This window comes from Astatotilapia calliptera, chromosome 3, assembly GCF_964374335.1.
Source record: "Astatotilapia calliptera chromosome 3, fAstCal68.1, whole genome shotgun sequence".
Lineage (NCBI taxonomy): Eukaryota > Metazoa > Chordata > Actinopteri > Cichliformes > Cichlidae > Astatotilapia > Astatotilapia calliptera.
Window position 1 is genome coordinate 43,243,580 of NC_137424.1, and position 23,826 is coordinate 43,267,405.

Sequence of the window (23,826 nt, forward strand, 5' to 3'; positions counted from 1 at the left end):
TGGTTTGCCTGCACTTAAGATTAAAAAAAAAAAAAGATCGCCACCACGGCAGACCCGATGCCATTTTCATGCTTTGCAGCATCATTTATTCTTACAATAATCACACAGTTGCTGTAACAGTACATTCAATGGCTGCAGCTCTCCCGCTGGCAGCCGGACACATCATAGGGTTGCCAACCGTCCCTTAAAAAACGGAATCGTCCCGTATTTAGAAACAAAAGTACACGTCCCGTATTGAGCTAATAAGGGACGCACTTTGTCCCGTAATACAGTGAGAATCAAAAGTAGTCTATAAATGTTTATGGAATTAACGCTTTGTTTGAAAACATAATTCCCAGCCCCTCTCCTGCTTTGTGACCAATGAGCTGACAGCACACTTATGACAATTCGAGTATGACAATTCAGATTACCGCTCATCTCATTGGTCGAGGAAAGGTCGCTTACGGAGAAAATACCGGAAGACAACAGATGACCACAACAAGAAGCATGGCCAACAGGGAAACAAACGCCGACACTGCGGTGCAAGTCTCGGACGACAGTACACCTAAAGCTGGGCAGACACTGTGCGATTTTTTCAGTCACGTTATTCAGCTCCTGCTCAAACTGCACGATTGACTCGCAGGGGTTAGAAGTTGGTAGGTCACGATGCAGGTCTCACACTATACCGCCCGATGCTCTGATGCGACCTGAGTGCTCACACTGTGCCTCCATAAAATGAAGGTTATAACAGAAAATCTGTCGCTCGCTCTCTCTGTCTTTCACTCACACAGACACACCACCACCATCAACTTTGCTAAATTGCTAATGAAAAACATTGATCAGGCAGCTGTGATTGAGCAGCAGTGTAAATCCAACTATTTTCACGGTTGTTGTGGTCGTGATAATTTTGTGAGGCCACATCGAAAAGGCTCGGATGAGCTTTCCAAAGTTCTACAAGTTGTGCCTCCATCGCTTGTGTCCAGATCACACGCCGCACAGCCGAGCTGCACCGTCTTTTTCACCGACGTTTACCTGTTTGCGCGTGAGCAGTGTGAGCGGCTCACGAGCGATTGATGATCGGGAGCTGCTCGAATTGTTAATCGCTTCTCGTTACCCCACGTATACTACACGACGCACGATGAAGGCCAAAATCGGGCCGATCACCAAATCGGTCGCATGACTCAAAAATCGGCTCAAAATGGGCCAAAAATCGTACAGTGTGAGCCCAGCATTAGAGCAGCAATGTTTGTTCCCCTCAGAGAAAGAAAAAAAGGCTGCAAAAGTACAGGGAGGAATGGGAAAAGGAAAACACCTGGCTGGAAAAGTGCACGATAACACCTATAAAGCGCACTTTTTCCATAGGCATGCTTCTAATGGTGGGCACATGAAGAACATGAGGGGCGTGAAAGCTCGGGGAACCCTTAACCATTTTTTTGTCCACCAGGCCACGGCAGAAGCAGATATGGTATGTAAACACTGGTTTGTTTTTTTAAACGCTCTGGTTAAGGTTAATATGGGCATGTGCGGTGAATATCAGCGCTATGTGGCCAGAAGTGTGATAATATAATTTATTTTGTGTAATAAACAACTGCAAGGATAGATGATTACAACAAATAGATGACTAATACATAAAAGTAATACATAGATGAATAATGATGATGAGTTATGATGCGTAATCATGGGAACAAGCGGGTTTACAAACAGGAGCAGCTGATTAGCATTAGAAAAGCTGAAATAATACCTCAACTGAAGCCAATTGTACTAAATGCACTATATGTGCACTGTTACAAGAATGATTTTGTTCTATTGTTTTCTATTAATTTATATAATTTTAAGTTAAGCAGGACAGAGTTCTTTTAAAGAAAGATTTACTTATATTCTCAAAAGTTAAGCATGACAGGCTTCTGTTTAAGAAGGAGACCTGTTTTACTGTGTTAATGTTGTCATTTTGAGCTAAAAATAAATGGCTAAATGATCATTTGTTTCCCATATGGTCATATCACAAAGAATATGCATCTGCTTAAATCAAATTCAAGTCAAATGGTTAAAAAAATAATTTCACACACAAAAAAAAGAGCTACAAAATTCACCACACTGGGAAGGGTGAACTGGGTTGCCTGGCCCTGGCCACGAGGTGTCCCTTATTTATTTTTCAGGGAGTTGGCAACCCTAACACATCACCACCACCTAGGGTTGCCAACTCCCTGAAAAATAAATAAGTGTGGTGAACATTAAAATGTCCTGTCATGTGATCAACTTACATGATACAGTCAGTCTGATGATATCACTCCACTCTGTTAACAAATAGTCCCTTCTGCCCCGGCAGCTGTATCCTCCTCTGTCAGACTCAGTAACTGTGATTCTGTAGGCACTGGATGTTGGAGGTGTGTTTAACTTGGCAGGAGTCCATTCATACGTCCACTGAGCTCCTTCACGTCCCTGAATCTCACATCTGACAGTGACTGTCTCACCGCTGTGTATCTGAGTCCAGGATGGCTGCAGGGTCACAGTGGGCTTAGTGGGAACTGTTCACATAAGAATGATCCAGTTAGAAGAGAAACATAAAAACTCTGCTGTTTATAACATAAGAGTAGAGTCATTACAAAACAGCTGATTCACAGAGAAACAAGTTAAACATAACAAAAAGTCACAACATAAAAGTTTCAAACTGTAACACAATATTTTCAGTAAAATGTAAAAGGTAAAGTCTTTACTTTGCACAGTTTTTGTTCAGATTCCAAAAAGTTACAGATTATTTTTCATGAGTTTACAGCAGATTAAGAAGACTGGAAGAAATCATCATTTGAGAAACATTTTCTAAAAGTTGTGATGAGGTCATCATGTGAAACTGGTGCAGTTGCTGATTTGGGACACACTTGTCACACTTGTAGTTATTGTATAACAAACAGGTTCTTGTGGCTCTGACTGATTTTCCATGAACTGAACCACTGATCCACTAATGCATCTGTTCTACACTGGAGGTTCTTCTAGCTGTCGTATCATTAAACATATTATGACACTCATGAACACCTTTATTTTTCATTAATTAAAATAAATTAATAAACAAATGCCATTAACAACAATTACAGGAAAGAATCTAAGTGGAACCTGTAATGTAGCAGAACAGTCTCTAATAAAATGTCACGGCCAGGGGATCAGCAGGCCGCTGACTAGTAGTATTCTCTCTCTCGCCAGGGCGGAACTCATGGTGGGTTCACGCCCTCGGCCCACGCCCCCTCTGAAGAGGAAACACCTGGGCCTCATCAGCGCAGCCAGCATTTAAGACAGGGAGTGGCTTCTACTCATCGCTGGATCATTGTGTGTGACTCGCGTCAGTGCAGCCCGGCTCTGAGCAAGTTCTCTTTTGCTGCCCTGTGCAAAACCTCTAACGTGTGTTTCCTTCTGTACATAGATCCCCTGGACCCGACCCTGCATTCCCCGAGTGGATTCCCTTTTGTGTGAGTGTTTGGAGAGAGAGCCAGAAGAGGAGCAAGTGTCTTTTCCCTACCTGGATTTCCCCAGAGCCCTTTCCCTGTCACCGCTTTGTATATAGCACTATCCCCTGCACTGTTTGTATATACACCTGGTGGAACTGTAATAAATACTGACTGTGCCTCTGAGTCCTGCGTGTGAGTCCTCAAGCGAACCGTGACATAAAATGAGGTTATATTGTAGTCAAACCTGAAACGTCGAGGAATTAATGTAAAAATGCTAAAAACAAAGGAAGTAACTGATCTGCAGTGATAAACTCCACATGTGCAGCCATGAGGTCAAGATGGGAGTGACTGGGATTATTACATTTGAACTGAATTCTTTCATCAAACTAACAAAATATTTTCCAGATGTTTCACTGAGTGATTATTAAATATCTTTATAATGAGTAAGTAGTAAGTAAGTAAGTAAAATTTATTTATATAGCACTTTTTTAAGACAAAACGCTGTTACAAAGTGCTTCACAAGAAAACATGTCAAACAAACAATATAGCAACATAAAGAAAGTATAAAAGCATATCAAAAAAGCAATAGTACAATATAAATATAAAATAAAACAACATGTTACGCATTAACATTTCCCAAATGCCTGTCTAAACAGATGAGTTTTAAGCTGTTTTTTGAAAGAAGCCATCGTGTCGATGGTGCGTAGTGGGGGGGGTAAACCATTCCACAGTATAGGAGCCAGGGTTTGAAATGCGTGATCCCCCTTTGTTTTCAGACGAGTCCGTGGGATAGATAGACGACCGCTATCAGTGGATCTAAGAGTTCGCTTTGGAGAATAGGGCTGGAGAAGCTCCGAGATATAGATGGGGGCCCCACCTTGTAGAGACATAAACGTAAAGGTGAGGATTTTGAACTTATATCTATACTCAACCGGAAGCCAATGCAGGGATTTTAGTATAGGAGTGATATGGGAAAATTTATTGCTATGGGTCAAAAGCCTTGCTGCAGCATTCTGAACCGCTTGGAGCCGATTTAGTGAGGCCTTAGATACGCAGGAAAAGAGTGCATTACAATAATCCAGCCGGGAGGAGATAAAGGCGTGGACAAGCATCTCCAGTTCGGTTGTGGAGACAATAGTCCTGAGTTTGGCAATATTTCTTAAGTGAAAAAAGCAAGAGCGGGTCACGGATTTAACATGGACATCAAAGGACAAAGATTGGTCGAAAATTATCCCAAGATTCCGGGCAGTGGCTTTTATCGACGATGAAAAAGCACCCAGATGTTGACTAATCTGTGGCTTGATATTCTCCGGGGCTAGGATTAAGCACTCGGTCTTGTCTGCGTTCAACTGCAGAAAATTGTTTGTCATCCAAAGATTGATTTCCTTAAGACAGTCCATAAGAGTGGATAGCTTGTCTAATTCCCAGGATTTAAAAGAAATGTATAATTGGATGTCGTCCGCATATAAATGATAGGAAATATTTTTGAAACCGCTAATGATCCGGCCTAAGGGAAGAATATATAGTGAAAATAATAGGGGGCTTAGAACCGAACCTTGTGGAACTCCACATAGAAGCTTAGCCACGTCTGATTGGAAGTTTCCCACTGAAACTAAAAGCGTCCTATCTTCCAGAAATGAGGTGAACCACTTTAGAACAGATCCTGATATCCCTACCGTGCAGTTTAAGCGATCGATTAAGATCTGATGGTCAACGGTATCAAAAGCTGAGCTAAGGTCCAGAAGAACCAGGACTGAGCAATCACCCCTGTCTGCAGCCATCAAGAGGTCATTTGTGACTTTCAGCAGAGCTGTTTCTGTAGAGTGTAATTTTCTGAAACCCGATTGAAATTTATCAAGAATGTTATGCTTCTCCAGCGCTTTCTTTACTTGTAGCCAAACAACTTTTTCTAGGATTTTTGAGATAAAAGGAAGTTTTGAGATGGGCCTGTAGCTTGACTGAAGTGTTGGATCCAGGTTAGGCTTTTTCAGCAGAGGTTGAATAACCCCCTGTTTAAAGCACCTGGGGACAGAGCCAGATAGCAATGAATGGTTTATCAGCGTGACCACAGAGGGCCCGATGGTCTCAAAAACTTTACAGAATAAACGAGTAGGTAAGACATCAGCTAAACTCGTTGAAGGATTCAATTGAGTCAGTGTTTCCAATAAATCCTCTAAAGAAACTGGGAGGAAAGATTCCATAATTATGGGGTGTGGACGATCATGGTTGGTGGGGTTTCCTGAGGGAGTTATGTTATGTCTTAGGCAACTAATCTTATCTTGGAAAAATTTTAAAAATTCACTGCAGTCCTTATCTGAAGAGACGGGTGTACATGGCGTTGGGGGGGAGACAAAGCTACTCACTGTATCAAAGACAATTTTCGGGTTTCTTTTTCCTACTGCAAGTAGTTGAGAGAAGTAGGTGGCTCTTGAATCTGACACCATGTCATTAAAGGTAGATAATAGTTCTTTTAAGTGAAGCTTGTGAACCTCGAGTTTTGTGATTTTCCACAGGCGCTCGGTTTTACGGCATATTCGCCTAAAGCTGCGGATAGCTTCTGTAAACCAGGGCGGGCGTTTGACAGTACTGCCTTTCCTGATTTTAAGAGGAGCCACTTTATCTAGAATTTTTTGACATTGTGAATTGAAGGAGGTCATCTGCTGATCTATATCGTCTGTTTCAGATAAATTGTTAACAAACAATTCCCTAAATTCTTCTACCGCTGAGTCGCTGATTAATCGTGAACGCTTCTCATAAACAGAGGGTAGAGTGTCATAAGTAGAAGAGAGATCAAATAAAAGGTATTTATGATCACTAATAAAAATGTCTCTGCAATGAACTGGGCCGATATCCAGACCCAGTGATAATATCAGGTCCAGGGTGTGGCCACCACTGTGTGTTGGCCCAGTCACATGTTGGACAAGGTTAAAAGAGTCTAAGAGAGTAAGAAAATCCGAAGCAGCGTGACATGAACTGTCGTCAACATGAAGATTGAAATCCCCCAGCAGAAGAATTTTTTCCAGCTTAATGGTGGAGGATAGAAAATCCCCAAACTCCACTAAGAAACTCCTAGCTAGTCCTGGTGGCCTATAGATTAAAATCACATAGAAGGGATGAGTCCTATTGATCTTCATCATCTGGATTTCAAAGGAGTTAAAGGAGGGGGTCTTTACCAGCCGACAAAAAAAGGAGTTTCTAGAAATAACTGCCAACCCACCACCACGTCCTGAGAGACGCGGTGTGGTTAAGCACTTACAGTCTGCTGGACACAGTTCTTTGAAATGGACAAATTCCATATTCCGCTGCCAAGTTTCAGTTAGGAACATAAAGTCCAGGTTATTCCTAATGAAAAGGTCGTTGAGAACAAATGCCTTATTTGAGATCGAGCGGCAGTTTAATAGAGCCATGTTAATCGGCGGTGCTGGAGTGTCACTGTTTACACCCTGAGGGGCTTGGTGTAGGTTCGCACTGCATACTCCTCGGGGTTTTTTACCGTTTAGTATAATCCGTGGGACAATAGGACGGTCACTCACATGGTCTGGAAAAACTGTTTTCAGACACGGCGTCCTGATGAAGCCCATGCGAGGAGACTGTGCATTAAGCTGGAGGTCCGCCTTAGCAAAAACATCCACTGTTGAGAACTCCAAGCAGGCCGTTAAATCAGCGGTACTCTTATATTTCCGTAGTCTCACTTGGATGCCCGCTCTCCTTCCTCGTCTTCTCTGACGGTGAATGACACTAAAAGATATTTTAAACTACTTTTGATCCTAAACACAAAATAAACCTACAGTGCTGTTGAAATACAAAACGTTTGGTTGAGTTGATGAAACATTGTTCAGTACAAATTAAAATATTTGAAATATGTCCAACTTACCTATTACTTTCAATGAGGTGCTGTCACTCCACTCTGTCCAGGAAGAGCTTCTTCTGCCCCGACAGCTGTATCCTCCACCATCAGACTCAGTAACTCTGTTGATTGTATATACACTGGATGTTTCATGTATGTTTTTCTGGCCTCCTCTCCATTCATATGTCCACTGAGCTCTTTCCCCTCCATGAATCTCACATCTGACAGTGACTGAGGTATCTTTGTATATTTCTCCTCCATATATCTGAGTGTAGGATGACTGCAGGGTCACAGTGGGCTTAGGAGGATCTGTTCAAAGAGAAAATATCCCATCATCAGACTTATAGAAATATAAAACGATCATTGACGCTTTCCTGGTTTTATTGCTCTTGTTAGGGGTAATAACGTTTTTTTCACCCCAGTGACAATTTGACTGAAAATCAACAATAAAAAGGTCATAAAAAAAAATCAGATTAAACCTTAAACCTAATTTGCTGATATTAAGAATCTACCAGCAAAGTGACTGGAAACAACCAGGTGTGCACAAATCTGTGCGACTGAACATCAACACACAATATCATGTAAACAACTTCAGTCTCTCAGATTGTACATTGTAAAAAAGAAGTTTTATACTCAAACATCGCACTATTTACTTATTTCTACATCTTTACATTTGCATATTTATGAGCATATAATCCAGAGTTGTCGGTGGGCTGTTATTCTTCTGAATAACCTGAGACCTTACTTTCCTGTCAGGTATAAAATCCCTAACATATTATACACAATATCAGTTTTACTTTAACTGTTTTTAACAAATTTAATTTTTACTTTTCTTTTTCACTGTTGTAAATATAAAAGTTCCTGCGCCGTCTCATAGTGTAAGGCCCTATTTTCACTTTTTATCATGCTGCTCTAACACAATTTGCTTTGTGGATCAATAAAGTATCTATCTATCTATCTATCTATCTATCTATCTATCTATCTATCTATCTATCTATCTATCTATCTATCTATCTATCTATCTATCTATCTATCTATCTATCTATCTATCTATCTATCTATCTATCTATCTATCTATCAGTATTGACCTGTTTAATATGTGTCCTATGTTGTAAACTGGCTGTGCTGGATTATTCACTCACATTAGGAACACCATGTAGAAAGAATTTAACGACTGTTACGCCCCTCAAAACAGAAACGCAAAACAACACGGGAAAAGTGTGTAACGCACGCAAAAACCACAGAGCTGCTGCTGAATTGACGAGGTTTATTTTTACAAAGCTGAAAAAAAGGAAAAGACTCGCAATAAACACAGCTGAGCCAGGAAGCTAAAAGCATCAGGCTCTCCAAGGCCAAAATAACAAACAAAAACTCTCCCCCTTCCTAGAAACAAAACACAGGGTAAAACTTCCCTGATCAAGAAAAGGAAGATGCAATGCCTGACCTCCCTGGCTGTCCACAAAACAGGAGAAAACTGGGTTAAACAAAAGTGGGTTAAACCATTGCTGCTTCCACTCTGCTGAAAACTGGTGAAAAATCCACATGTACAACAACTGAGCTGAATAAACTGGGATCATTACATTTGGGTTTCATTTTTTTTTAAATGAAATTTACTGAATATGTCTTTCAACTCCACATGCTTCTGTCACAGTCCTGGGTCTGTGAACCAGTGTTTTGATTTTGTATTACAGTGGTCTCTCCCTCGCTACAATGCAATTCACCTCGGTTTCCCTGGATCTTTTCCTGGCTGTTATGAGTAAATTATGAGCTTTGCCGGTGTCGCCCGAGAATACCCCGAGATTGCCACAACAGCACTAAAAACCCTGTTGCCATTTCCGACATCATAACTGTGTGAAGCGGAGTTTTCTGCAGTTACAGCTTCCAAAACAAAATTGCGGCGCAGACTGAGCAAAAGCAACACACTTCAGGTGTCACTGTCCCCCATTATGCCCAGGTGGGACCGGCTCGTTGCAGAGAAACAAGCACAGGGCTCTCACTGATTCAGCGTTATGGTGAATTATATATTTTCATGTACTTTATTTTTATCTTTTTGTAGTTTTGTCTCTTATTTTGAAAGAAATATTTACGTGTTACCATAGCGATCAGCGAGCATCAGGGAGAGAGGAGGAGGATCTTACTCTCAATGTAAAAGAAAGCCTGCGATAAAGGACCGCTGCTGTCCAGTACAGAATGCGTTCAGCTTGTCAAATTTACATAAATCTTTGATCGCTAGCAGTGTGACTCTGAAGTGCTGCACTGCATGTTTGTAAGTTTTCTCCCCAACAAACACAACACTGGCAACAAAACGTGTTGCACCGTCAAAGGCAACCGTGGGTGTGTTTGGTTTCATTCTTTAATTTTGGACTTATTTTTCTAGAAGGTTTGAACTTTGAGAGTTTAAACAAGAGAGAAAACTGTGAAAATGTTCGTGCCTGTCTGAGAAAAGTGAATAAAGTGTGTAGTGAGGGGTTTAACAGCCTTAAAACATCTATAATAATTGTAAAAAATAAAGTTGGCTACTTCGCAGATTTCACCTATCGTGGATTACTTTTAGAATTTAACTCCCGACATAAACGAGGGGACACTGTATTTTCTTGTTCCCCAGTCAGTCGTCTCCAGGGTTGGGTATCGTCACTGATTTCTAGAAGTCGATTTGATTTGAATGTGGGAAATTTTGCCTCAGACAGTCAGAAATATTATAATTCTGATCACTTATCAGTACATATCCATATTTTTATATCTATAAAAGTTGAGACTTTATCAAAGGTGGGAGCATAACAGCAGGTGCCTGCTCTCATTTACTGTTTTAGCTGGTTGGTGGCTGTTGAAATCTTGTGGTTTAACCTGAGATTCTGGCGTTTCGGGCAAAATACATTTATATTTAGAAAATCGATTCAGGTTTTTATTGAATCAATATCACGTTATTCAACTAGAATCGATTTTAATCGGAAAATAGATAATCAAAACCCACCCTAGTCGTGTCTTTTGTCTCTCTGGTCTCTGTGCTCCGTGTTCCCTATGTTCAGTGTCTCGTCCGTGTTATACTTGCTGTTTTACTTTGACGGTCTCTTGTCCTTTGTCACTGTTTCTAGTTTTGCTTCACCCTGGTCTCGACTGTTCTCCCCTCATGTGTCTCATTCCCTCGTTTCACTCAGTGTATTTCAGACCCGTGTTTCTCTCTGTCAGTGTCACGTCGTCCCCTCACCATGCTGCGTGTTTCCGTGCTCCCTGAGATCAGTGTCACTAGTTTAGGTTTCCCAGTGTTTTTGTTATTAGTTCCCATTTTTTTGTTTCATTTTGTTTTTGCAAGTTTTTTTCTTTTCGTGAAAATTATACCGCTGCAATAAAGCAGCCTTTTAAGTTCATTGCTCTGATGATTGTTTTGCGTTTGTGTCCTACATCCTCCCTGCCACACAGCCGTATCATAACAGTTTCACTGTGAGTGATTGCTGTGGATTTTATGTAAAACTTTATGTTGCATCTTCAAAAAATAGAAATAAAATAATTGAGACTAACAATGAAGTATCGTTGACACTGGTTTACTGAACCTTCTTTTCAGTGCATGTACAGAACATGAGTATCCATTTTCTACTGCCTCCTACAGGACACACTCTTCTTCCACTTCCTTACAACATTAATGTAACACAGAACCACTACTGGCTCTCCTGGCATTACCATTGTAACGACACACTCATTCTTTTTATTTCAGATGAATAACAGGAACTTAGGATGTAGGTATCTATGAATAATAACTATTATGCATACTCATATATTTATATAACCAACTCATTTCTTGCGATACCACACTTTAAAACTTGTTTTACGCTACTTTTGATACTAAAATGAGAAGAAAGCCTGCAGTTTTATTGAAAGACATGATATTTTCTTGTTTTTGCATCAAACGTTGTGCAATAGAAATTTTTTTTTTTTTAAAAGGTGAAATATGCCCAACTTACATGACACAGTCAGTGTGATGATGTCACTCCACTGTGTTAACAAATACCCCAGAATCCCACAGTACTGATGAAATTATTTTGTTTTGTTTTTGAAATTAAAATGAAAGAAATATGTTCAACTTACATAAGACAGTCAATGTAATGACGTTACTCCACACTGTCCAGAAAGAACCTCGTCTACCCCGGCAGCTGTATCCTCCACCATCAGACTCAGTAGCTGTGAAGATTTTGTAGTCATTGGATGTTGGAGGTGTGTTTAACTTGGCTGGACTCCATTCATACGTCCACTGAGCTCCTTCACCTCCCTGAATCTCACATCTGACAGTGACTGTCTCACCTCTGTATATCACACCGCTGTATATCACACCGCTGTATATCTGAGGCCAAGGTGGCTGCAGGGTCACAGTGGGCTTAGGAGGAGCTGTTCAAATAAACAGATATCATGTTTTGTTTTTATTAAATATATTAAACCAGGTAATTTACTGATCTTTATATTTGACTGTTTACTTATTTCTACATATTTGCATTTATTTATACATTTATGAACATGTAACCTATGAGCTGTAAGTTAGCTGTTGTTTGCAAACAATGCTGTTAAACCTCCAATATATCCAAATAATCACACAAAATTAAAAACAAAACCTGTTGTGTTGTCGCAATACAAAGAATTTTGTTGTGTTTTTGGATGAAACATTGTAATTAAAATGAGTGAAATGTGTCCAACTTACCTGTTACTTTCAATGTGGTGATGTCACTCCACTCTGTCCAGGAAAAGCTTCTTTTGCCCCGACAGCTGTATTCTTCATTGTCAGACTCAGTAGCTCTGATGATTCTGTATTCACTGGATGTATGACCTGTGTTTACTTGGCCTCGTCTCCATTCATATGTCCACTGAGATCCTTCACCTCCATGAATCTCACATGTGACAGTGACTGTCTCACCGCTGTATATCACACTGCTGTATATCTGAGGCCAAGGTGGCTGAAGGGTCACAGTGGGCTTAGGAGGAGCTGTTCACATAATAATGATCCAGTTAGAAGAGAAACATGAAAACTCTGCTCTTTATAACGTAAGAGTAGAGTGACTGCAAAGCAAATGATTCACAGACAGTTTGAAGTCTGAAAATCAAAACAAAGTCACAATAAAACAATTTATAGCTTTCACACTGTAACACAATATTTTAATATAAAATGTATTAGAATTTACTTTGTAAAGTTATATTTTATTTATACTCCAAAACTCACAGATTTTTCTGCTTTACATTTACTTTGAGGTTAAAATCAGCGTGAAGCTGGGAGCCAGTATGAAAAATGGGAGTGCTGGGACCCTATGTGATGTGTTTGAGCTCAAAGCCTGGCAGCTTAAATCTGTTTGGTCTGCAGTCATTCAGCTGATTGTTTGCTGAGACTGTTGCAGTAATCTAGGCAGGGGCACCGTAAGAGGAAGAAAAGTGATAAAAATTATTAACCTATCACCACAAAATATTGAGGACAAAGAGACTGTAGGATGGGTCTGTTAGAAGTAAGGTCTGTTTTTCAAAAAAGAAAAGTGAGACAGGTGGAAATTAAACTCAGGGGAAGTCTGCATGAAAAGCTTTCCTACTATTAGTCAACTTACTTCACTTCTAACAGAAAACAATGTGTTTGTGTGTTTTTTAGTCAACATGCAGTTAGTTGGTGCAGTCAGACCCTTTGTACATATATATGCTAAATCACTTATCTGCTGACCTGCTGGCAAGACAAACAGATCAAACCACTGGCTCAGGCTTAGCTGTCCCACTGCCTCTGCCCACACCCACACTCCTGAAATTGAACCAGCCCACTGATATCTGAAGGAGGAGGTGAGTCTTTTATGTCAAATGTGTGTAGTTGAGGGAGGCCCCTTGGGAATTGTATTTTTTTTCTGCACACTATTTATTTGGTAATCAAAGAGTAATTTGAAGGGCAAACTGTGCCAAAGTTCAGGCAAAACAATCACAAAGGCCCAGTCTTAGTCTTAGCCTGTGTTTTAGTCTGCTTCCAGGAACAAATAGAAGCAACTTATCAGCTGACCTTAGAGTTCTGTTTGGAGTTTGTTTATTTAAAAGATCAGAGAGCTACGAGGGAGTGAATCCATTCAGAGACTTAAAAACAAACAATTAAATAATCATTATAGCCTGACTGCTACCAAAATAAAGCATATTACACAAGAATGGATGAAATAAATGCAGGAATTACTTTCTTAAAGTGAGCAGATGACATAACGAACGTCATTTTTGCAAATGCCCGAACCCTTTTACAACACAATTTATTTATTTCTCAAATGAGAAACTGTCATCAAGGATCACCTGCAGATTTTTTTCAAAGAGAGTTCTGAACTTTTTCAGAGGAACAAGGTTACACGAGCAAAACGAGGGTCTGAAGGTTCAAATAATACAATTTTTTTGATCGTTTACATTCAAAAAAATGAATTGCCAACCATGATTTTATGTTATCACAGCAGTCTAGCAAAACCTTTAAATAGACTGTAAAACTCATGTCATCTTTTGGAAGGGTGTTTTATAGGAGTTTGATGGGCAGCAAACATTAAAATCCCCAAGAGTTAGAATGCAGTTAAATCTTTATATGATTCCAAAGAAAAGGGTGGAAATAAAATCCTTGTTTAGCTTGAGGGGATGATAAACAAGCACAGGAGGAGACAGATCCACCATAAATAATTATAGTTCAGAGCTGCCATAAATATCAGCAGTGAGGTGTTGGCATATAAAAGGGTTCAAATAGATGCAAGACCTCTGCTGTGACCAGGTTCCTGCAGGAAGCTGCCTGTGACTGTTGCAGGTGGTGAGAGCTTTCAGTCAGCTGAAAGAATTAAAACCTTTTTGAGTTCCACCAGGTCTCAGCACAGAGACATATTTTAATTTGTTTTACTTTGTTTAAAAATGTATATCCAAAGAATTACTTATGTTATAATTGCCACTATTTAATAGCATAATTACAAATAGTAATTTAAGAAGTAAGAAATGTCTTCTACACTATTTTATAGATAAGAAATTCAACATTAAAAATATAAAAATATTATAACATATAACAATATAACAAAATCTTTTTCATACTTCAGATGTTTAACTTTGAGTCTTTACTGTTAATTTTTATCAAAGCAATTTTTGCTACTTTTGATAATAAACAACAAATAAACAAAAAAGCCTTCGGTGTGTTACAATATAAATTAAAAACACATAGTGTGAGTGAAATATCTCCAACTTACGTTTTACATTCAGTGTGATGACATCACTCCACTCTGTCCAGGAGGAGCTTCTTGTGCCCCGACAGCTGTATCCTCCACCATCAGACTCACTAACACTGCTGATTGTGTATTCATTGGATGTTGGAGGTGTGTTTAACTTGGCTGGACTCCATTCATACGTCCACTGAGCTCCTTCACCTCCCTGAATCTCACATCTGACTGTGACTGTCTCACCGCTGTATATCTGAGTCCAGGATGGCTGCAGGGTCACAGTGGGCTTAGGAGGAGCTGTTCAAACAAAAATATATCATTAGCACATAATTGGACTTGAAAATCAAAAAGTTCTTTCTTTTAAATAAATAAATTAAATCAGGTAATTAACGGATCTTCATATTCAACAGTTTACTTATTTCGACATCTTTACATTTCCATATTTATACATTTATGAACATATAATCAATGAGTCATCAGTTAGCTGTTGTTTCCTAACAATGTTGTTAAACCTCCAGTTATGGATTCAAAGCTGGAGGCTGCTCTGCTCTCATAAACTGTTCATAAAATGTGAAATACAAAGGTTTTATGTGGCACCAAAGTCAAAACTGGCAAAGAAAAACTAAGAGTAAAGGTTCAGTAACCAGGAAAGGAGCACAAACTGTTTTTTAAATCACTCTAAAAAGACAAAACAGCACCATGAACTCCTCTGTGTCTGTAAGTGATCTGAAGACTGAACAAAGGTGAAACAATGTACTGAGCCTAATAATTCATAATTTGACAGATTTAGTGGTTTAAGTACTGGTGATTAGTGAATATTGAGTTCCATTACAATTTGGAGAAGACGTTTTTCAACTCTCAAAATTTTTTAAACTCATCAGTTTCCTGAATAATGACTGAATCGCTTTTAGTTGTGACTAAATTCGTGTTTCTTCTCCTTCCTCTGCAGGTGTAGATGCCTCCATCAGAGACAGAGATTGCACTCTTAGAGCTAAAAGAGATGATCTCATTTTCAGATGAGGTTTTTCTGAACAGAGTAATTCACCTCACAGGTCAGTGTCACACTGCCCCCTGCTGGTGTGGTTGTGCTGTCAGAGTGGCCTTGACTTTAAGTTCTGTAACTTAGACAAATATGAGGCTATTATTGTGGTCCTTTTAGTGGAAGAAGGAGAAACCCACCACATCTGCCACACAGATGTTCCAGCTGCAGTTTTATTTCCTACTGCAACTGTGACTCAATTACAAGGTGAAGAGCAGGTGAGCCTGGCTGAGTAATACGCCACCTGGTGGTTTGTTCTGAGTGTGACAGAAAGCCTGAGCCTGTGAGCCTGAGCTCAGGGTTAATGAACCCTCGATTAGAGAAAACCTTCCACACTCATCTGTGGATCTGTCACAGCAGAAGTGCAGCAAAGGTCACAAGTAATAAAACAGACAACAAAGAGAGCAGGTGAGCTGAAACTTGACCACACGTCTGTATTTTAAGTGCTTTATGCAAAACTTTAAGACTTTCCAGCTGATAATATCTGTGCATGCAGATGTTTTGACATATTTACAAACCTGATCACACACACAGAGATAATAAAATGCACACAAGGGTTAATATATATACACATGACTTTGCTACAGTAAAATCTCCAAACTAAGCTACTATCATAGAAACACCAAATTAGAGAAAAAGTATTTTGTGTCCATTCTTCCAGTAGAGTCCACAGACTTGTAAATATGTGTCTCTGTAACAATGAGTGGAGTGCAGAGGTGTGAACTCAAATGCAGGAAGCAAAATAACTTAAATAAAACTGAACTTTAATACCTAAATAGTCTAAACATGGAAACATACAAAGAATCAAAATGTAAAACTAGAAATAAATAAACTGTCAATAGAAACAACTAAGAGATGAACACACATGAGTGTTCACAGATGCTCTGACAAAGACTGACAAGACACAACAGGACAATTTAAACAGGACTGGGAATGAGAAACAGTTAAAAACAAACAGGAAAATCATAAAGGAGGAAGAAAAATAACACAAAGTAGGAAAGAAAACAAACCTTTAAATTAAAGAGGAAATAATTTTTAAAAAAACTAAACAAAGATGGGGAAGAAGCACTCAGACTAAAATGATGAAACACCATGACAGTCATAAATGAATAAATCTATATCGATGGCACTTTGTCCAGTTTGTTTTACTTGTTACTCTTCTGTATGTGAAGTCTTTAACAACTTTTAGAGGTTTTTTCAAGAGGACACTGAGGCAGACAGCACACCATGACACTATAAATAACTGAGAGTAAAAATTCATAATAAGACTGATTAAAGTCTTCAGGCAGGACTTTAACTGGCTGATCTGTGGTTGAGTCTGTTTTCAGATTAGAGTTACCTGCATTTACCCTAAACTCATCACGCTGTGCTGTAATAAATTAGATTGATCCTCCAGTTCATCAGCATCTTGTGAATCCTAACTGTGATCTGTGAGGATGGACAGATAAATACTCATGAAAAGGAAATCAGTCAGTTTCAAGGCAACAAACTCTAGTAAATATAAAGTTTGTGTATCAGCTGAGTGAAACATCTGCTCACATGGTTGCACTCTTGATACGATCATTTTAATATTTTAACCAATAAATGCAGTGCAGTGTGAGCTGTATCATATTCAATATTTTGTCCCTCAGGTTATTCCTGAAATATAGTTTGTTTCAAGTTTGTTATATGACGGGTCACATTTATTCATCCCGTAAGTAAATGATTCTACAGTATTGCTCAGCAAATACACTTCTTCCTGGTCTGCTCATGTCAAAGTCCGCCATCTAGTGGTTAAATGGAGGAAGTGCCGAGTAATAATGGCTAGAGCTCCGTGTCTGTGATAGTTCTGCATCTGCTGCTCTTGAGATGGGATAAAGTGTAAGTTTGGGGAGATGATGGATTGTTTCTACATATTAGTGCTCTGTGGGTCTGTGAAGCAGAGGTGTGGACTCGAGTCACATGACTTGGACTCGAGTCAGACTCGAGTCATTAATTTTATGACTTTAGACTTGACTTGAAAAAATGTTCTAAGACTTGTGACTTGACTTGGACTTTTACACCAATGACTTGGGACTTGAATTGGACTTGAACCGGTTTACTTGAAAAGACTTGATATTTTACCCCAAATATAAAATTTAACATGCATATTATATAGAGATTGAAAATGTGACGTCATTCACGGGTAGAACCGCAAAGGATTCTGGGAACTCGTGGCAAGCGGTAGTAGCGCACGCAGGCTTTCAATTGAAATCAGTCACACAGCGATAAAAAGAAACACAAAAATGTCAAGAAGCTGTTGTATTATTAACTGCAATAGCCGGTCGCATGACAGCCACGGGAAGCCGACGGGTAAAGAGATCGGTTGTTATCGGATTACGTCATTGAAGAGAAATTGTTCGAGCCATGTTTCCGAAGTAACAAAGAGGCGACGGATGGCCTGGATTGCAGCCATTCAAAGATCAAATATAACGTCCCAGAACACTCCAGCTCACAGGTTAGTCTGCTCCAAGCATTTACACGAAGGTCAGTGTTTTTTAGTAGTTAATACGTCATTTTCATAACATAATTAGTGATATAGGTTACAAGCAAGTCTGGCGCTGAACAGAAATTGTCGCGCTATGCTCCTTTATTTATTGTGCATAAATAGTGAATTGTCCTGACACAATATTGTGTTTCGCTTCTGTTATTATGGTACATTAACAAAAACATATACTTTTATTCACAGGATAAAACAGGTTTTTTGTATCACTAATTGCCCAGTACGATTACAGCATACAATATTGTTGTCACTGCTACATTTCTGTGATGCTACCAGAAATTATTTCCACTGCTAATTAATTACCGTTGAGCTCAAAGGTCCTATTAATAAACGGTTAAGGAATGTGTATTTATGACAACAATTTGTGAGACTGGTAAACTTATGATACGTACGATGGTCTTTACTTTCTACACGGTGCATTTCAAGGTCCTGCACCCATCTGTCGGTAAACTGTACCTGGGCTTGTTGCAGTGACCTGAAGTTACTAAACTTCACGAGTGTATGCACTCACTCCAAGAACCGTATGATTATAAATATGCATATAAATATGCTAAGATGAGATAGCTGACTTCATCTAACTAGCAAATGTTGTCCAGGCTACGTTGGTGATGCAGTTCTTTTTAATGTGTATGATATTTTTGTCATGCGATTTTAAAGCCGGTCCTACAACCGCATCCAAGAATAACATGCAGCGTATCTCAGAACTGTCGGTGAAAATTATTATTGGAGCTAAGTTTAATTGAGCTGCATTTTAAAGAGGTGCAATTTTACAATTTGTGTATATTTTCTAAGTTCACTATTTTGTCATGTGTTGAGAAAAACACAGATTTTAAAATTACATGGTCTAATATTTACATTTAGCATATAACTGCAACATTATTTTTTCGTTTTTTTTTTAAAGACTCGAAAGGACTTGAAATTCAAAGTTTCAGACTTGTGACTTGACTCGGACTTTTACACCAGTGACTTGAGACTCGACTCTGACTTGCCTGACATTACTTGAGACTTGACTTGAGACTTGAGGATAAAGACTTGAGACTTACTTGAGACTTGCAAAACAATGACTTGGTCCCACCTCTGCTGTGAAGTTTGTTACATTACTACTGTAAGCTAACTGTTAGTGCTTTGTTTTGCCTGTTAGCATAAAACATGTCAGCATGTGGTATTTGTATTTACGTCACTTGACAGGCTTTGTCCATTTATTGTTAATGTTATGATCTTGCATTGGTCATGTGACATTTGTGCATCTACACTGAGATTAAATGTACTTGCTCTGTTTTGTTGTTACAGTTTTACAGACTGAAAGTGGTACAAATGGTACATCAGTAAAAGCTCTGAAGAACGCCAGAGTCTCCACATGGAGCGCTTACTGAAGCCATTTATGTTTAACTGCACAGGCTGAATAGAAGCATTGAGTCTGTGCAGAAGATAACATGTAAACACAGGGAGGATATTATTGAGCACATTATAGGAGATAACAGCTACATATATGAACAGGAAGAAAATAATCATTTCTTACCTTCAGCATTTCCACAGATGACAGTACTGAGCACTAAAATAATCAATAAAACCTCATCAGACATTATACAATCAAACTGTTGTAACACAGTGTGCAACTATAAGTGATGCAAAAAGCAGCAGTGTATCAAACATTTAAACACTTAAAGAATCACAAGTCTGCTTTGTTCCAGCTCTCAGGTAAACAGGTTAAAGCAGTGACTCACTGTAATTCTCACAGATCAGAAACATTTTCATTAATCGCTGCCGTTCAAACAATGTCAGACGTGTACTTACAGAAAAAGCCCATCATGCAGAGCAAAGAGTGCCCCATCGTCACATCCAGCCTGCTGCACTCTGATCCTCAGATAATCAAACAGTTTTAGTTTGCAGATAAAGAGAAGTTGTGTTTAATATAGATACAACAAGAGTTTTTCTACAGGCTCTTATTCTGATTGGTCTCTCTGTGCTTCCTGCCGTTACACACAAAACTCAAACAGCTCCTGTAGCTTTGACCGCAGCAGTTGGTTGACATGTTTATATTTCCTGTCCACTGCAAACATAGAAGCTTGTTTCTTTTGTTGTGTTGTTTCCTTTTTCTATAATATAAAATGTTGTTGTGTTGCTTCATGTAAGTATGTTTTGCCCGTTTGGGGGATTTTTTTGGCTGCAATATCCACTAATATTTGTCTCCTGGCAGGTGTCTGCAGACTGGGAGTCACTGAGAGTGAATATACCAAAACAGCTTTTCTACTTCGGTGCCTGTATTTTCACTAAAGCCTTTTTAAATCATTTTTCTCCTTTTAATTGTTTAACTGCAGAATTAAAATTAAATTCTTACTTTAGGCTGCATTAAAATGTTTTTATTTTATTCGACTCTTAGCTGAAACATCATCATGCAGTAATATAGTGAAAAGGCTCCTTTGACCTCAGACCTGTGAAAGTTTTCACCTTGTGGTTAAATTCTGGTTTTAAGTTTGGTGGAGACCCAAACACAGGAAATGACTCAGTGTGTGGCTGAAGTGAGACTAAAGACTTTTATGTTTCACCAACTAAAGAACAATTAAATTCATAGATAAATTCAAAGTTATATTTATTATCTGTTATCATTTCAAAGTAAAGCAGGAACTCATTTATTCTGCAGACTGTTCTTTGTCTTGCTTTGACATGTATGTGCAGATGCACACTGACCTCAGCCTCTGACTACATGTAAACACAATAAAATAAAACAAACTGATGTGAAATAATGATTGAAACACTGTAATAATGATGTTTGTGTTGAACACCACATGTTACCAACCAAGATCATGTGATTGTGTTCAGAGTCAGTTCAAAAAGCAGACCCACATGCTAAATGGTTCTTATACAGCACTTATTTTACTCTTCTGAGTGCTTCACACAACTTGTAAATGGCCTGTATTTATATAGCACTTTACTAGTCCCTAAGGACCCCAAAGCGCTTTACATATCCAGTCATCCACCCATTCACACACTGGTGATGGCAAGCTACATTGTAGCCACAGCCACCCTGGGGCGCACTGACAGAGGCGAGGCTGCCGGACACTGGCGCCACCGGGCCCTCTGACCACCACCAGTAGGCAACGGGTGAAGTGTCTTGCCCAAGGACACAACGATCGAGACTGTCCGAGCCGAGGAACAAACCAGCAACCTTCCGATTACAAGGCGAACTCCCAACTTGTGCATTCACCCATTCACACTAGCACATTTTTCTTAGTGCTTTGTGACAAACATTCACACACATATTCATACTCCGATGGATGCCTCGGAGAGCAATTTGGGGTTAGTATCTTACCCAAGGATATGTGATAAGCAGACTAGGGGAAGCCAGGAATTGAACCAGCAACCCTCCGATCAGTAGATGTTCAGCCCTACCGCCTGAGCTACAGCCACCCTTGCAAAGCAGGACTCAGAGTACCAAACAAAGGTGACCTTTATTATGAAGCTGATAGTTTCAGGCCTCGATGGTAACAAACGAAGAAAACTGAGTTACAGATAACTGATCACAGGAACACAGAGACTTACCTGTGGGTCATCACAAAATCTCTATTGAGGTCACAAAAGTGTCAACTTACACTTTGCAGTCAACATAAATAAATAACTGAGACTTAAACACTGTGTGATTCCACAAATGTTAATCTGTCCAAATGATGCAGTGATGTGTAGACTAATAGATCAGAAGATACTGTGGTGTATTACCTACAACATGACTGTAGACGGATCTTATCATAATTATTCCTGAAAGACTTTTACCTTTATTTTTACTCATGTTGCCATAGTAACTTTAATCTCCGAAGACCTGAACTCTTTCATAGCATTTTTATTTCTCTTTGCTATTTGGGCTGATTGGCACCTGATGAATGTAAAAACAAAAAATTACTTTTTATTGATTTTGCTCTACAAGGGCCTGATATCCACATATGGGGACATTCGTTTGAAAATTTGATAGAACAGTGGCAGAATAATGTCCTCGTGAGTGGATATCAGGTCCTTGTAGAGCAAAATTTAGTACTGTGGTCTAGACAAGACAAAATGTGATGTCCACATATGTGGACGCCACAGGTTAAATCTTGAAAGCATGCTGAGAAAATGCACAAAGCATTGCAACAAACCACTATTGAACAGTTCACTTATAACTGGACCAAGCTTCCACTTCCTCTTTACACTTACTGAGGTTTGATAAGAAGAATAAGACGACACCACATTCACACCAGAGTTTTTGAAGTGTTTTAGAGCAGTGGGTTGATGTGGACGGTTGTTTCTCCTTGTATATTATGTGCATGTGATCACAGCTCTGGGCCCTGTCCTCCGTCTTCCCTCTGCTCTCTTTCAGGTGCTGTTTGTTTTCTGTGTCATTTCCTCTTTTTTCTTTTTTTTAAAAATCTCTTTCCTTCTTCTAATTTCTTCCTCCCCACCTGTCAGCTCTGGCACTGTTACAGTAAAGATGTGTAATCTTTTTTTATTTTACTTTAATACCTGTAAATAGTTAATGTAGCAGTTAAAGCACAGTTTCTATAGTAAATGTTCTTCCTCATTTTAACTCTGCAGGCTGATGAAGGAAACAACAAAAGATCATTGAGGTTTGTTTCAGTGCAGAGATGGTGCAGATAAGACTGCAGCTCCGTGTGAACTTGCAGTTATACAAATAACAATGTTTACACAATCCTTCCTGTCACAGTCTGATCTACAGGTCAGAGTCTAAACACTTTCTGCATATGTTCATGGTCTCAGTCATTAAAGTTTCACATCTTACTGACATGTTAATATTATAAAGTATTTTCCTCATCGGGGTATAAAGAGGACAATAAAGTGCAGTGTGCTTTAGGACCTTATGTTTGCTGGATACTGATGGCTTAAAATAAGACACTGCTACACACAAAACTATTGTCTCAAACTACAGGCTGCATTTCCTCTTTTGCATGTGGTCGAGACGAAAATGAGGCCGTTCAGTAGATTAAAAATAAACCTGTGGCAGAACAGACAGTAACCACCAACAACCCTTCACACACATATCGGCACTGTAGCTATTCTGCATTGTCATTTTTGCGGTTTGATCTTAATGCCTTTAAATTTCATACACAAACAGATGTCATGGTCCTCCAGTCCTCTCTGACTTCCTGTCAGTGCTGTTGTTGTTCCCCTCTCTCTCTCTCCTGCTGTCCTCTCCACCTGGGTGGTGCACCATTCCAGGTTCCTGCCTTTAGCCAAAGCAACTGCTGCTCATCATCCTCATCCGATGCTTAAGGTGGTGGCTGAGCTGTAGGCTTTGCTGGATTGTTGTACTTAGTTTAGTTACTGTAACCAAGACACAGAATAACTCCAGCTTTGTGTCTTTTTCATTGTAGCTGAAGTACGGGACAAACTGTTCCTTTTCACCTCAACACGAAACGCGTAATATTTTCTCTGAATACGAGATGATTCAGTTTTTTAGGGGACAGTTGGCAACTCTACTAATTAACCTTATGAACAAAATAAAGTCCAACATCAGTAACATCATAGCACCCACCCAACTGTATAGAAACTCCATCATGCTAGCTAGTACCCAGTACGAAAAGGTCAGCATAACGAAAATAAACTCCACCTAAACTTGGTTTATATCTGACCCAGAGAGACTGCAGGTCATAACTTCTTACCTGAAGTTCAGTTCACCACCTCGGGTCTCTGCTCCTCCTGCCTCACCTGCTGGCCTCCACCACTTGCTAATGGTACTCAGTCTGTGGAGGCTCCATGATAGCCACCACACGAAGTAACGAGCCTATCTAAATCCCAGTAACGATTAACACGTTCCTGATTTTGGCATAATAACTAGTTACCGTGCT

At 39.4% G+C, this 23,826-nt stretch overlaps 2 long non-coding RNA genes across 2 annotated transcripts in view; one reads left to right on the plus strand and one right to left on the minus strand.

Moving 5' to 3' along the window:
* LOC113018842 (uncharacterized) overlaps nt 1–23,826 on the minus strand; it is a 43,836-nt gene that overhangs the window by 12,178 nt on the left and 7,832 nt on the right. The window lies entirely within an intron of this gene.
* Nucleotides 183–3,599, plus strand: LOC145425393 (uncharacterized). Its single transcript, XR_013906071.1, has 3 exons — nt 183–635; nt 1,239–1,444; nt 3,392–3,599. It is a non-coding gene; the product is annotated as an uncharacterized LOC145425393 (long non-coding RNA).